This window comes from Brienomyrus brachyistius, chromosome 2 (assembly GCF_023856365.1).
Source record: "Brienomyrus brachyistius isolate T26 chromosome 2, BBRACH_0.4, whole genome shotgun sequence".
Lineage (NCBI taxonomy): Eukaryota > Metazoa > Chordata > Actinopteri > Osteoglossiformes > Mormyridae > Brienomyrus > Brienomyrus brachyistius.
In genome coordinates this window covers 14614787-14630411 of record NC_064534.1, presented here as the reverse complement: position 1 = coordinate 14630411, position 15625 = coordinate 14614787, and positions in this window count along the sequence as shown.

The following is a 15625-nucleotide window of genomic DNA, read 5'->3' as shown; positions in this document are numbered from 1 at the left end:
ATTTCTAAAGATTGCAATCTGTTCAGTGGCTCCCCCAATATGTGGCAGCTCTTGAGTACCGTAATTCCCACTGAAAAGGGCAGGAGGTCTTGACTGCTAATTCTGCTGGAGTTTAGCATCTTCTCTACTCACTCCTGTGCCCTGCTGACCAACCAATAAGGCACCTGTAGTGCACAGAGAGAAGTAAGGATACTCCCCTTGAACCATCTCTGAAACTTTTGTGATATCCTGAAACTATAGTGATAGAAAGAACCAGGCAAATAATATCTAGGTAAGTAAACCAAACTGTATATTCGACATAGTTTGTATAATAAAGGGTGGAAGGTATAGGATGCCTGATATGAAAACATACAAAAACTCAGTGTTTTATATAGTACTAAAACCAAATCATGGGTTTATGTTGCTTGTTTATGATCACAGATGATCAATAAATAACAAATCTTGCTCAGAGGATGTTCAAACTTTTACTTTAAGGGTACGTGTTCCCTTAAGTCCATCCATCCATCTTCTCCAACCATACATATATAGAAGCTCAAAACTCTGAACCTCTGCATTATTTTCAATTTATACACTTCTCTGTCATTGATATTGTACAAGACAGCTACTGGACTGGAAAACCATAGGAAACATATTAAAATCTGCAAAACTGAAGGCCTTTTCTGTCAAACACTGAATGTCAAGCTGCAACTGCTAACCCTGTGAAAATCTCAGACTGTCACCTGTCTTCTTCGGAGTTGATTGTGTCGACGAGATGATAAGTGTCAGAGAAGGAGAAAAAAATGTCAGCCGGTATAAAAAGCAGTCAATAAAATGAATTTTCAAATCTTTACACAAATGAACTCCATGACTAACAGTACTTCGGCTCAGAGGCTTCTTATTACAGTATCTGTCTCACTGCAAACCAGAACAGTCGCCTGTTTCTCCTCTGTCCTTATTGCTCTTCATGCCTTGGGCCATCAGATCTCTGTTACACGACTAGTTAAGCTGGTTATCATAAATGCTGGACTGATGGAGCAGATTAGACTCTGGAGCTCTCTGCGCTGTGCTTCCTTCATGTGCTTCCATGCATTTTTAACACCTAATCCATTACAGCTCTCCTTCCCTTCTCTTTCACACGCACAGCTTCTGTTGATTTGACTGTTGCCAATTACTTCAGCTGATGACTGTGACGTCAGCAAGAGCTATCAAAACTAATTTGGCTTCCCAGCACACAGCATCTCTGACCCATTATTCCATCTAAATATGCCACATATGACACCATCCATTCTTGCTGAAAATACTAAGAATCCTCCATGACTTCATATTTGATAGATGTCGACCTTCTCAGATGTTCACGCTTCCTGCCTGCTGCTCTCCCTACAGTGGTCATTAAGTGCCCCTATCATGTTCAAGGCCCTACTGCAGCCGTACAAGGGTATCCACAGAACATCATCCTACATCCTCAACAAGTCCATTATGGTTGCCAGCTTAGGATGACTGCACATGTTTTGTCTTCTGGATCTATTCCTGTGTCTGTGGTTGAAGTTTCTTTCTATCAGTGTTAGTTTTCCATACATAAAAAGGAACACTTTCCTTATTCTGAAGCAGGTAATGTCTATGTCCAAGAAAATATCATATGAGCACTTACAACACTGAGGACACGACTGTAAAACAAAGCAAAAATGTGCAGGGTATAGCTAGCTAATAGAAGCCATAACAGCCTACCTGTGCAGCATAAAGTAACAATTAGAAATACTTAAAAACACAAGTGCTTCTTTTGCTGTTTTGAAGGTAGGAAACAGATTTCCTTAGTGTTTATGTGGCTCTGCTGATTCAACAGTATAGGTTAATAAATGCTTATTAAAGACTTGGATAGAGGTTTTTTCATCATATGCTTTTGGTAAGAAGCATTAAAAGACAGTTACACTACCTCATATTCTGATCGCACTCTTTTTAGTACATACTTATTTTTTCCGTAACATGCACAACATATACAACTCGTACTACGGAGTAAAATTCTCAAATTCTTAGTTATTTAGAACCTTGTTGGACATGACTCTACAAATGTAGGTTTCTTGATTTGCATTAAAATGTAATCAACAGTTAATCTTCAGTCTATGGGTTTGGTATTTGCATTAATTCTTAGCAGCTTAACTAAAACTAAACATTGATCGTTCCCCCCCCCTCCCCATTTGATTACATTCATTTGATCAAAGGAAAGCTGCCAGATGGATGCCGTGTTGCTGGCAGTTTCTCTCTGCAGCAAGCAGCTCTGTGGGAGGTCTTACAGCGATGGATGGAAAGCCGTACGAGGAAGGGAAGTGATGGTAGTGGCAGCAGAGGGATAAACAGGCCAGGCGTGAATGAGAAGGGCTACCACCCACACTAAAAGCTGAGGTGCCAGGAGAGGCAGGGGAAGAAGGGTGGATCATCCCCTCTAGGTAGAGGCTTAAGGAGGGGAGGACTGTTGCCAAGAAGCTCTGCATATGATTATCGCAGTACACAATGAGGCTCCGAGAGGCAGCCATGCAGGGAAAGAGGAAGAGGAAGGGGGCAACACAGAAACAAATGACATATAAGCAGGTTGTGATAGTAGGCAGGAGGATCTTAGGTTCAGCAAACGCTGCTCATTGTATGCCAGGGAAGCATCTTTAAAACTCAGGCACCAAAATGAAACGCTGTGTTTTTATATTCTTTCAGTGGTTACGTATGCGTGTAACAGAGGTCCATGGACTCTAAAAATGCTTTTGAAGCTTAGGTACAAAGAAATGTCTTTGGGAAAAGGTGAGGAGAAACATGCAGTATTATAGATTTAATATTATTCTTGTATGTGTTTGTGTATGTGTGCGTGTGTGTCTCAGTGGGCATGTATGCATTTCATTGCAGGAACCAAATGTCCCCACAATGTGATAAAAACCTGTTATTTTATATGGAAAACAACTTTTTTTTTTTGTCCACACAAGGGGAAACTAATTTTATGTAAATATCTGTGACTGCAATCATAAAATTAAAAATGCTAAAAGTCTTGTGTTTATTTATGTCTGGTATATTGTTTTATATTGTGCATCGTTATTAAATTATGGTTAAGGTTAGGGCTGGGTAGATAGTTAGGGTTAGGGTTATGCTCATAGAAATGAATGGAGAGTCCTCACAAAGATATAGATACCTAATCTGTGTGTGTGTGTGTGTGTGTGTGTGTGTGTGTGTGTGTGTGTGTGTGTGGGGGGGGGTGATATTTCAGATAGTTTGCAATGGAAACTTAATTTCATTTAATGTCTATCACCAGCATTTCTGATCTTGTTAATGTTTTAACTGGAACGATTAATCTCTGAGTGACAATGCCTTGCAGTCTCAAGTTGAGGACAAGCTGAAAGAACGTAAAATCCCTGAGGGATCACTTTTGATGATTACACAACCCACTAGGAAACATCTCAGCTTGGCAGCCATCTCCAATAGTGTTCAGAATCTGATGAATCTGTATCTTCTTGCAAGAGTATCTTCTTTGCTAAGATACAAATTTGGCTAAGTACAGCTGTCAGAAAGCCTGACAGATTGTTTTTTCTTATTTTTTAATTTCTAATCTGTGTCTATGAGGAACTAATAAACTCGACACTGAGGGACAAGTTTTCTTTTTCAATAATTTAGTAATAATCATCATTTAAACTATAAAACCAGGGCTTGAGGTTTTTGTCACATGCAGAGAACAGATTTGCAGTGTTGAAACATTCTTTAACATCTTGAACCCTCCCCATATTATAGTCAAACGAAAAAACAAAAAGTCTGAGGAAAAGTTATCCAAAAAAGGCTGGCTTATTCATTTTTTTGTCTGGCTTCAAAATAACTATGGTAAAATGGCAACAACTGATATACATAGGGGGCGGCATGGTGGTGCAGTGGTTAGCACTGTTGCCTCACACCTGTGGGACCCAGGTTCGAGTCTCCGCCTGGTTGACGTGTGTGGAGTTCGCATGTTCTCCCCATCTCCTCGTGAGGTTTCCTCTGGGTCCGGTTTCCCCCCACAGTCCAAAAACATGGTGAGGCTAATTGGAGTTACTAAATTGCCCATAGGAGTGCATGTGTGAGTGAACGGTGTATGAGTATGCCCCCACGAACCAGTAGGATAAGTGGTTTGGAAAATGGAAGGATGGATGGATGGATGGGTGATATACACAGGCATGTGTGCGTACACACAGACACACACACACACACATGCACGATTTGGACAAAAGTATTGGGACACACCTCGTAATCATTGAATTGAAGTCTTTAGTTCAGACCCATTTCCTCACGTGTATAAAACACGATTCTCTGACCTTCTAATACCTACGCGTAGGATGCTGGTCAGCCTTGATAAGAGAGCATTCCTCAGTGTGATTCCCCCCTAAATTCTATATACACAGAAGACATTGGATGGTAGATTGGGATCTTGTCAGTTTTGTTTCCACATGTGGGGTGACTTGACCATCAGGACGTCCTTTGGCGGGACCCTTGTATCTTCTGGTAGCTATTTAAAATTTCATTAAAATGTTGCCTTGAGTTACAGGGCACAGTGATATAATGAGGGCATATGGAAGGTTGTATTGATTCACTTTTTCCTGCTGCCAGTCATAGAGAAATGGCACTTGCAGCGAATCCTTTTTGCCAGTAGGTGGCACCCTGAACTGAACAAGCTGCTTGTAAGTCCGTCTCAAAAAACCAGATACTAATTAAATATTAAATTCCATGTCTGCTTCAGAAGAATGAACTCTTTTAGAGGTAAGATGAACATAAGGTATGTACTAAGTACCAGTTTGATCAAAGTTCTGCTGCTGTGGATCTTTTTCTGATCATTCTATCCCTCTGCCTTTTCTCTACCTGCTGAAATTGCCTGTCTGTCTCTGTCCTGATTGTCATGCATGCTATCCACCAGTAGATCCTTAAATGACTAATTAAGCAGTCATATGCATTGTAGTGATGGAGCAGTCATGGAGAACTAATGGAGGACTGGGGGGGGGGGGGTGGCTGGTGGTGTGATGAGGCTGTAACCCAGGTAACCAGGCATTCAGGAAGCACATGAAAATCATGCACTTTTGTCAATGTAATGACCCTCAATTTAGTCCAAACCAATTGGGTCTGAAACACGCAGTCCTTCCCCATAGGGATCCTGTTACATTTTATAATAAAACATGTACAAGGCTTATATATTAAGATGGCTGTGGACAGGCAAAATGGTAGGTTAAAACAATATTTAAATGAAATAAAGCATTTATATGTATGTGTATCATATAGACAAAATGCCACAACTTACCACAGACTAGGTGTCTGTTCTTAAATGGAAGGAATGATAAAATTAGAATAATAATAATTGATTACACAATTACGTAGATTAAGTTCAGTGTGATGCATCCCATGCTGAAAGAAATGAATGAGCGCATGGGAAAGGAAGAATGTGAGAAATTAGAGTGTAAGGCTGGTTTGGGTCGGACTTCATAGATTTCCAATGTGTGAAATCTGTGTGGCACCCAGGAAGTTGTAGCCACAGACAGTGTCAGACTGACTGACAATCAGACACACAGACAGAGAGAGTCAGTCAGAAAGACACAGTAAGACAGGGAGAATCATACAGACAGAATAAGACAGACAGACAAACAGAATGAGACAGACATTTTGACTCACTCAAGTTCCTGACTCTGAACCCAATTTCTGTACAAATGCCTGTCGGAATGTTGTCCCTGGTCAGAGAAACAGATGGAAAGAGTAGGTCAGACAGACAGAGTCAACCCACCAGTTATAGTAAGACCAGCAGAGTCAGACACACAAACAGGCAGAGTCAGAGTCAAACCAAGAGGCAGACATAGACAGACACAGTCAGACAGACAGATGGATAGACAGAACCAGAGCCTCAGACAGATTCAGACAGACAGAGTCAGACAGACAGATGGATAGACAGAACCAGAGCCTCAGACAGATTCAGACAGATAGTGTCAGACAGACAGACAGATGAGACAGACAAAGGGTCTCACCTCAGCCCCTGACTCTGAATCCCACCCCTGTACAAAACCCTGTTGAAATGTTATCCCTGGTGCCACCAGAATTAACACTTCTCTTTCCACATTAATTCCTTCGGGTGGCCCTCCTCCAGGGTGGGGTTCATAAATAATGAGCTGCTATCGAAAGCCTTTATCTACCCTTGCTCCACTGTGGTCTTTCATAGGCAGCCAGTGGAACACTGCCGGACAATTCCTGTCACACGGCTGCTTGCTGAGCTCACTACAACCGCAGCTCACCATCGAGCCCAGGGCCGCGTTCCCGTACCCCAGGAAGAATGGGCAATTTCATCCGACAAGCACAAGTTTTCTGTGCATAACCCATGAGGAAACTCAACCACACTGGCGTACTGTAGTAGCTTCCCTGCATGGATTGAAGATTGTCGTGGAGCTGGGGTCTGGCAGAGGGGTCTATATGCCTCAAACTGCAATAATGTAAAGTGAAGGAGTCGCTTTGGGAACAAAATCAAATATTAGGACATGATAGGTTGTGGTCCAGGTTACTAGGGAGGAACAAAACAGAACATTTTTCTACATAGTGTCAGAAAAAAAAGACAATTAGCTGTGATCAGCATGCAAAGCACTGTTTACCTGGCTACCCCACTGACAGGCTTCCAGTTGGCAGATTACATTATGCTTTGCCAGCTTCTTTGGGGATTAATACAGTCCTTTCAAATGTCCTGCATATGTGCATAACAGAGACTTAGTTTTTTCTCAAATCAAAACAAAGCAGCTTTTTCAGAGTTATGACATTATAACCAGGATTGATGAAAAATACCTTACTGTCCTTCTCCCGTCAATAGCAGCGAAAGGACTTGCAGCTTTAAAACATCTTCCATTCGGTACAAGGTGATTCCTAATTGCGGTATCGTTCTACCCTTAATGATGAGGTCTCCAAAATATCGACTGTTTATTAAGCACTTCTAGACTGAAATTAATCTCACTGAATAGTATTTAATCTCAAGTGTAAAGATAGGACAAACATTGTTGCTATCCAACAGGTTTAGGTATTAATTTCCAATTTCCTGTTCCCAGAGACTATGACTAAGAGTCATTTATATTTTTTAGTTCAAATTCTTAGATGTTTGTTCATATTTCTTTTCAGACAATGCATGTAGATGACCCTTGCTTTAATCAACTAACAAGGGGAAAAGAGTGTCTAGCAAATCAGTGCTCTCAGTAAACACAACAATATTAAAATGATAAAGATCAAAACAGTCATGAAGATATTAAATCAAAGCTAGTACAGTGTGGCGTTTTTGCCCAAAACCATGAAAAATCAAATGACAATACTGTGCCATTCTTCATACAAAAATGAAACGGACTTTTATCTTTAAGCAGGAACAGAAGCAATGACAGCTAAATCTATGGCCTATTTGGTAAGAGCAGTTGATTTTCTAATCATTACTATGCTCTCTTCCTGCAAATTAGTTCTGTTGCTTGTCATTCCATAATAAATCACTTTGCACATCCATCACCAAAACTCAAAATGCCTTTCTTGCCATTTTTCAGTTGAGACTAGTGAAAGGAAATCATTACATTACTATGGAAACTCAGGATTAAACATAATGTCCTGAATAGCGTGACCGTCCAGCAAGACATGTAAGTTATCCTTCGCTAATTTCAATGGTAGGTTGCGAATCAAGAAAAGCTATATAATGTCCAGTATAGTACAGAATTTCACTCGACTTTAAAATATTCCCAGTCAAATAATAAATAAAAATTTACTGAGATAAAGTAATAATGAGTATTTACATCATTTCCAGCTTGCCTATAACTGTATCGCAGTGTCATATAGTTAACATAAAGACTGCGTGGGACTGATGATGTGAAGTGATCATGATCTGGACAAATGTGGACAAAACATCATGCCAAGCAATAAAAAAAAAAACACTTGTCCAAGTATGTTTGTTCCTGCTATGAACAGGATAAACAGTGAAACAGGTGTCTATCTTTTTGGCTTTCCTTGGATCTCCAAACTGTGCAATTTTGCAAGATAAAAGATGAGGCACCAGGGGAGGATAAAGGTAGCTGTGTCCCACATTCAGACTCCACAATCATTGCTTATATCTGCGGGAGCTCTGAAATCAGTGCACACTCACAGGGCTAGACTAGAATTTTAATGCTTACAGATAGCTTAGGAGAGCCTAGGACAGCAAAGGCGGAAATTACAATACTGTACTTCTTTTTGTTAGTCTTTTCTCCGTGTTGTTTTTGGAGCAAAAACGAGGACTGTCTGCTGGTCCCTGAGGACCGGACTGGGAAACACTGATTTAGAAACATCAGTTCATTTAAGCATGTCCTTGAAGCAGTTCATTTGCTGTGGGAGGAAACCTAAGGCTGCACTCAGAGGGTAAATGTCAACTCCACAGACACAGAATCGGAAGCCAGAATCAAACCAAATCAAAAGGTGTGAGGTCAAAGTTCCACCCACTAAGCCGCGGTGTCATCCAGTTAATCATCTTCCATCACAAAATACAATTTCTTATACAACAATCTATTGCTATTTTTTTTAAATTGTACTGAACTGTATGAAATATGACTCATCTTTTTGTTCACACACTCAAACTACTTTTAAATTTATTGCTGATTAAAATAAGTGGTGTGTTGGGAAAGAAAAGCTTCCACTTAGCTCTTTTGTAACCTCAATCAAAAATATAAATAATCCCAGCTGAATGTACTGTATGCTGTGAGAGAGGGCATACAGAAAAGCCAAACACTGACAAAAATGTTTGAAATATAGTTTATAGGGGCATGTAACAAATCTATAAAAGATGCAAGAACGACTTTCCCCTTTAACCTGAAGGACCATCACATTTCAGCATAGTTTTTTTAAAGATACTAATGGCATTGTTAGAACATCACGGCTGTGACTTCGTCTAAAAGTAGGGTCAGGAAGTCAAACTGATTCAGGAAGGTAGATGATTTGGCTGAAGGAGAAGTGTTTGTGTATCGTGTAGGCTCAAGTGTGTTTGAGGAAGTGATTCAGAGTGGACAGATGTCTACAGCTATCGAACAAAGACACCAGAGAGATGGCAAGACAAAACAATACAGACAGTAAACAATTACTGTATAGAGGTTATACGGTTATTTACAAGAATCAGTAGCACTTTTCCACATATAAATTATCCTTAAAATTGCTCTATTGCAGCCCTTGTTCACCTTCCATCTCCCCCTGGGTCTCAGCTTAACTATCTTGTACTGTATAGCCACATCACAAGCAAGTGCCTATTCGCTGATTTTGTGATCATTTTCCAAGGAAGAAATTGATTTCAAATAATGACAACCCTTTACTTATATAGCGTATGCAGCTTCTACTTTGCCAGTTAAAAGTCGGCTTTTGGAAAAAAAAATAAGCTAGTGGGAGAGCACATTAAATGTACGTGGTGTGTGTGTGTGGGGGGGTACATCATATTGGTTTGGTTGATATAAGTATTTGTGTTCTCACGCTGAAGGGGCCAGAACCGCCTGTATTTAATGAATAAAATTTTCTGGTTTTAATTAAATCTACTGTTTTGCTTTTCAATCATGTGTTTACGACGGAGCTATATTTCTAAACCTATATTTACGACAGCGCCTCCTGGAGGATATCAGTGAACCAAGGAATACAAGAAAGAGGTAGTGAAAAAGAAAGAACAATCATCTCATACAAGATGATCTTCAGTTCTAATGCATATTGGATTTTCTGAGCTGCACTTTGCATATTCTGGTGTACTGCCAGATTTAATGATTATGTGATGGCACAAGAGTGGGATTAGTGGGAGTTGTGGTGAAACTGTAGCTTAAGGTATAGGTGTCTCAGGATCATATTATTCATGCAAATGAACAATGTCCTTGGTGCATTCAGGAGGGAGATCAAGGATGAATTTTAACTGTCCGGACAGGACCTCGGCTCTCCGTGTCCAGAAGGGGGAGAGGACACTTGCGCAGGGGTTGGGTCCCGCCTGCCTTGCCCCCTGGCTTGCCTTCGGTCCCTCTGGCTTTGGCTTGGCGGTCGCCTCCGGTTCCTCCAGCTCCTGCTCAGCGGTTGTCTGCGGGTCCGCCTGCGGTACCTCGTCGACTGGCTGTGGCTTCTCCTCCCTCCTCGCCTCCTCCATTGATACCTCCACCTTCCTCCTCACTTCCTTCGGTGTCCCCTTCAGCTCCTGCCTCATGGTTGCCGAGGGTCTCTCCTGCTCCGGCCTCGCTGCCCCTGAACTACTACTAGTACTGTAACTATAGAAATCATTTTAATATTAATCCTTGACGTCAATGACTTACTCATGATTACATATGTGGCAGTATGACTATTTTAAGTACCTGTGCCTTTAAATGTGCGGGCCGATTTGTATTGTAATTCGTGGTAGCGCCCTATAAAAATGGCAGTGGTTGGCTGGGGGTCGAACGCTGGCAAGGTTCTTCCGGTTACCTGACTTCGTGGTAAAGATCTGCATACGACGGATTTATTGGAGGCGGCTGTTTGGTAGGTGGCAGCGGGTACGTTTTATTCCATTCTGTTTCGGCTCACTTGTATTCAACCGGTGGGTGCACGTTGCTGCGGGTAAATGGTGGGGCTGGCGACTTGTAATGGGCTTGTGTAAAATCGCCCGTAAGTTCGATCTAGGTTCGTGATTGTGGGTTTTAATTAACTTGTTTTGCCTGGCGCCATCCTTTGCAGGCAACGTGGAGGGAGTTTATCCGGCTGGTTGGAGATCACTACGCCATTAAGCATTGCTGCTCTGCCTGCTTTTACAGCTGCGGTCTGGATTGCCTGTCCTGCAGTTGCTGCTGCTTTGCCTCTTTGCCTCTGCTCTTGTTTCCTCCCTTTTTTGTATTGAATGTGAGGGATTTTATCTTGTGTGTTTTAAGATTCTTTGGGGTTGGGATGCCATAAGGGAGGAAGGGAACTTTGTGGTGGCATGTTGTATTGTGTGTATGCATGGGAGTTGTAGTGTTTTGTTTCAGGATGCCATCTGCTGTTTTGTCTGTTTAACCTCCTACCCTGTGTGGACCAGCCCCGAGGTTTTATCTCGTCGTGTGGATGGTGTTTTTAATTTTGTTTTAATAAAAGATTGTAAGTGGAGCCACGTCTCTTGCTGCCGTGTATAACGGACCTGAGTACCTTTCTCTTGGAGTTTCATTTAGCTTAGGAACTATTTCCCTGGGCGCAATTCCCAGGGTGGCGTAGTCGGTGTCTTAAGGGGTGGTTCCCCTGAACTCTGAGCCCAGCGCTGCGACAACTTGGCGTAGTCGGCAGGATTTACTTCGGTCAGCAGAGACGTGTGCTCCATTTTATGTTTTTTTTGGAACTGTAATTTGGAAGAGGCAAGGCAGCAGCAGTTGGTTTTGTGGCTATTTTTAAGTAAATATCTGGATATTTGAGTGACCCATTGTTTGGTACTCCAAGCTACTCAGTTGTGCAGCCTGGTCTCTATGGTGCTATTATGGAGGAAGAATTGCAAGAATTGAGGAACCTAGTTTGGCAGTTGCGGACTGATAACGAACAGCTTCGCCAGCAGCAGGTTGCTTGTATATTTGAACCGGGTGCTACACCTTCTACCTCAGCACCTCATGCAGCCCTCTCCAGCCCTATAGTACCTGCAGGAGAGCGAGTGGTGTTTGTACCTCGGGAGCGCAAGTGCCCCATGTTCAGAGGACGTTCTGGTATAGGGTTGAATGAGTGGCTTGAGGAGGTACAGGCATGTATGCGGGCGCGGCATTTAGCTGTGTCTGATCAGGCGTTCTTTTTATTTGACCATCTAGAAGGGGAAGCTCGTGAGGAGATAAGGTACCGCTCTGGTGTAGAACGAGGGGACCCGGCTTGCATAATTGATGTTTTGCAGGAGTTGTATGGGTGCTCGGAGCCATATGTAGCTTTGCAGGAGGCTTTCTTTTCTCGGAGGCAACAAGAAGGGGAGACACTGCAGGAGTTTTCCCTTTCATTGATGGGCCTTATGGAGAAGGTGAAGCAGCGGGCCCCCAGTGGCACATTGAATGCTGACGTCTTGTTGAGGGACCAGTTTGTTGAGCATGTTTTGGATGGTGCTCTCCGTCGTGAGTTAAAGCAGATGGTGCGTAGGCAACCCACGGCCACCTTACTTGATGTAAGGGGTGAGGCGATTAGGTGGGAGCGAGAAGGTTTACCGAGTAGTCGTGGCCGAAGTCAGTCTGTTCCATCAGCTTGTGGTATCCAGTATGGAGTACAGGGTAATCCCCGGGGTGTGGGTGATTCCGTCCGGGGTTCTGAGATGCGTGAGCTGAGGGAACTACTAAAGGGCCAGCAAGAGCAATTGCGCCTACTTACCCGGAGTGTTGAGCTCTTGCAGAGCTCTCATCAGCGTAGTCGTTTACCTCGCAGCAGTTCCATCATTTGTAGACGCTGTCAGCGGCCTGGGCATATTGCTAGGGAGTGTGATGGGGTTCAGGCTCCTTCTCGGTTCCAGTCTTCAGCTGCTCCCTCATTTGCTGGAGGAGAGCCTCACCCACGGCCAGCGTCGGGAAACTAGTGCCCACCGGATTGCAGAGCCACGGTTCGGATGGGGCTCCTACTGGCTCCAGGTTGGTTCCTACAAGTTTAGGCGCTGCCTCTCAACTGATGTCCCCATGTCCACATCTAGACGTGGTGTTGGGTGGGGTTATAGTGCCTTGTTTAATCGACACTGGGTCTATGGTGTCTACCATTACTGAAAGTTGTTTCATTCAGCACTTTGGACAGTGGGGTCAAGAGCGCCTTCAGGCTTGTCACTGGCTACAACTTCGGGCGGCCAATGGATTAACCATTCCTTATATTGGCTATCTCGAGTTGGAGGTTGAGCTTTGTGGTAAGTTAATGCCACAGTGTGGGGTGTTAGTGGTTAGGGACCCCCCAGGCAAGTCATCCCCCCAGGTCCCTGGTGTTTTGGGGATGAATGTGATCCGGCGGTGCTATCAAGAGTTTTTTGGACAGCATGGGCTGGGTCTATTTGAGTTACCTGCAGTATCTGCAGCCCCAGAACCTGTTATGCAGGCATTGCAACAATGCCATTGTTCGGAGGTGCAGTTCTCCAGTGGTACTTCAGGTAAAGTCAGGGTGCGTGGCCGGAAGGTATGTCGTGTCCTAGGTGGTACGATGAAGTTGGTAGCAGCTACTTGTTCAAAGCAGTATGCGAGTGCTACAGTGTTATTCGAACCTACCTTCTCTGGCTTACCAGGTGGGTTGCTGGCTTTTCCTGCATTAGTCCAGGTGAGAGGAGGTACTGCTTCTGTACCGGTACTAAATGTAGGTTCTACTGACGTGGTGTTGTATCCCCGTACCATTATGGGTACTTTGAATAGTGTTCATGTGGTCAGCTTACCTGCTGGTGTTGTCGAAGTGCCCTCTGTTACTGCGGATGTAGCATCTCTATCAGTGGCCCCCGCCATGTTGGACCAGGTGGATAATTTGGACCTCTCTTCACTGTCTGCTGAACAGCAGGTTCAGGTGAGGTCCCTTCTTAGGCGGTATATTTCTGTCTTTTCAGCTCAGGATGGGGAGGTGGGCTGTACCAACTTGCTAGCCCATGACATTCCCCTTTTGGACGATGTCCCTGTGAGGCAACGCTATAGGCGTATACCCCCGTCTGAGTATGAGGTGGTCAAGGAACACATTAATCAACTGTTGGAGACACAGGTGATCCGGGAGAGCTGCAGTCCTTACGCTTCCCCCATTGTCCTTGTTAAAAAGAAGGACGGTAGTCTGCGCATGTGTGTAGACTACCGCCAGTTGAATGGCAAGACCAGGAAGGATGCATTTCCTCTGCCACGTATTGAGGAATCCCTGGATGCGCTTACTGGTGCGTGCTGGTTTTCTACCCTGGACTTGGCGAGTGGTTATAACCAGGTCCCAGTTGCGGAGGAAGATAGACCCAAGACGGCATTCTGTACCCCCTTTGGGCTGTTTGAGTGGAACCGGATGCCCTTTGGGCTTTGTAATGCCCCCAGCACCTTTCAGAGACTGATGCAAAGGATATTCGGTGACCAGCAGTGTCAGTCGTTATTGCTGTATTTGGATGATATTGTGGTTTTTTTCATCCACGGTGGAACAACATCTGCGGCGGCTGGAGTTGGTGCTGGGACGGCTTCAACAGGAGGGCTTGAAGGTGAAGCTCTCTAAATGTTCATTTTTCCAACAGAAGGTGCAGTACCTGGGCCATGTGATTTCTGACAAGGGCGTCTCTACTGATCCTAGCAAGATAGAGGTAGTAACTAACTGGCAGCGTCCCACTACTGTCACGGAGCTAAGGTCCTTTTTGGGCTTCACTAGTTACTATCGTCGGTTTGTGGAGGGGTTTGCTAAGTTGGCAGCCCCCCTGCACCGACTGGTGGCTGAGTTGGGAGGCAAGAAGCTAAAGGGGGCTACACAGGGTGCGATTAGCACTTGGACCGAGGAGTGCCAGAAGAGCTTTGAGGGGCTGAAGCTGAAGCTTACTACAGCACCTGTGCTTGCCTATGCTGATTTTTCTTTACCATTTATCCTGGAGGTGGATGCAAGCCATGCGGGCTTGGGGGCAGTGCTATCCCAGGAGCAAGGAGGCCAGGTGAGGCCAATTGCCTATGCTAGCCGAGGTTTGAGACCATCAGAGCGGAATATGTCCAATTACAGTTCTATGAAATTAGAATTTTTGGCACTCAAGTGGGCTATGACGGAGAAATTTAGGGAGTACCTGTTAGGTCATAAATGCATTGTTTATACTGATAATAACCCACTCAGTCATTTGTCATCTGCTAAATTGGGTGCTATGGAGCAACGGTGGGCGGCGCAACTGGCATCTTTTGATTTTGAGATCAAGTATCGGTCTGGGAAAACCAATCAGAATGCGGATGCGTTGTCTCGCCAATACCCACCGGGCCGACTAGAAGTGGATACCATGGTTCCTGGCAGTTTACTCCCTGATTCCTTACAGCAAGCTTGGTCATGGGGAACGGCTGAGGTAACCCAAGGTGCTATTACAGTTTTTCCTTGCTCTACCCCTGATTTGTGTGTGCTTCAGCAGGCAGACCCAGTTATTCAGGAAATCTTGCCATTTTGGACTCGCAAGGAACATCCTAATGTAGAGGAACGGAAACAACTTTCAAGGCCAGCATTGGCCTTGCTCCGACAATGGGATCGCCTGGTTGAAAAGAACGGGCTCCTGTACCGTCAGGTTTGTCGCCCTGATGGTGCTGAAACTACTCTTCAGTTGGTGTTGCCCGATACCTTAAAGAATAAGGTGTTGACTCAAGTACATCAAGACCATGGCCACCAGGGCGTGGAAAGAACATTGGAATTGTTGCGCCAGCGGTGCTATTGGCCAGGTATGTCCTCCGAGGTAGCCCAGTGGTGTCAACAATGTGAGAGGTGCCAAGTGGCTAAGGATACACATCCAGCAGCTCGTACTTTTATGGGACATTTGTTGGCTTCTCGGCCCAATGAGATTTTGGCAGTTGACTACACTGTGTTAGAGCCTGCCCAGAATGGACTTGAAAATGTCTTGGTCATGACTGATGTTTTCAGTAAATACACTCTGGCTGTCCCCACCTATGATCAACGCGCCTCCACCGTGGCCCAAGTTCTGGTAGCTGAGTGGTTTTCAAAGTTTGGTGTTCCTGCCCGGATACATTCGGACCAAGGCCGTAACTTTGAA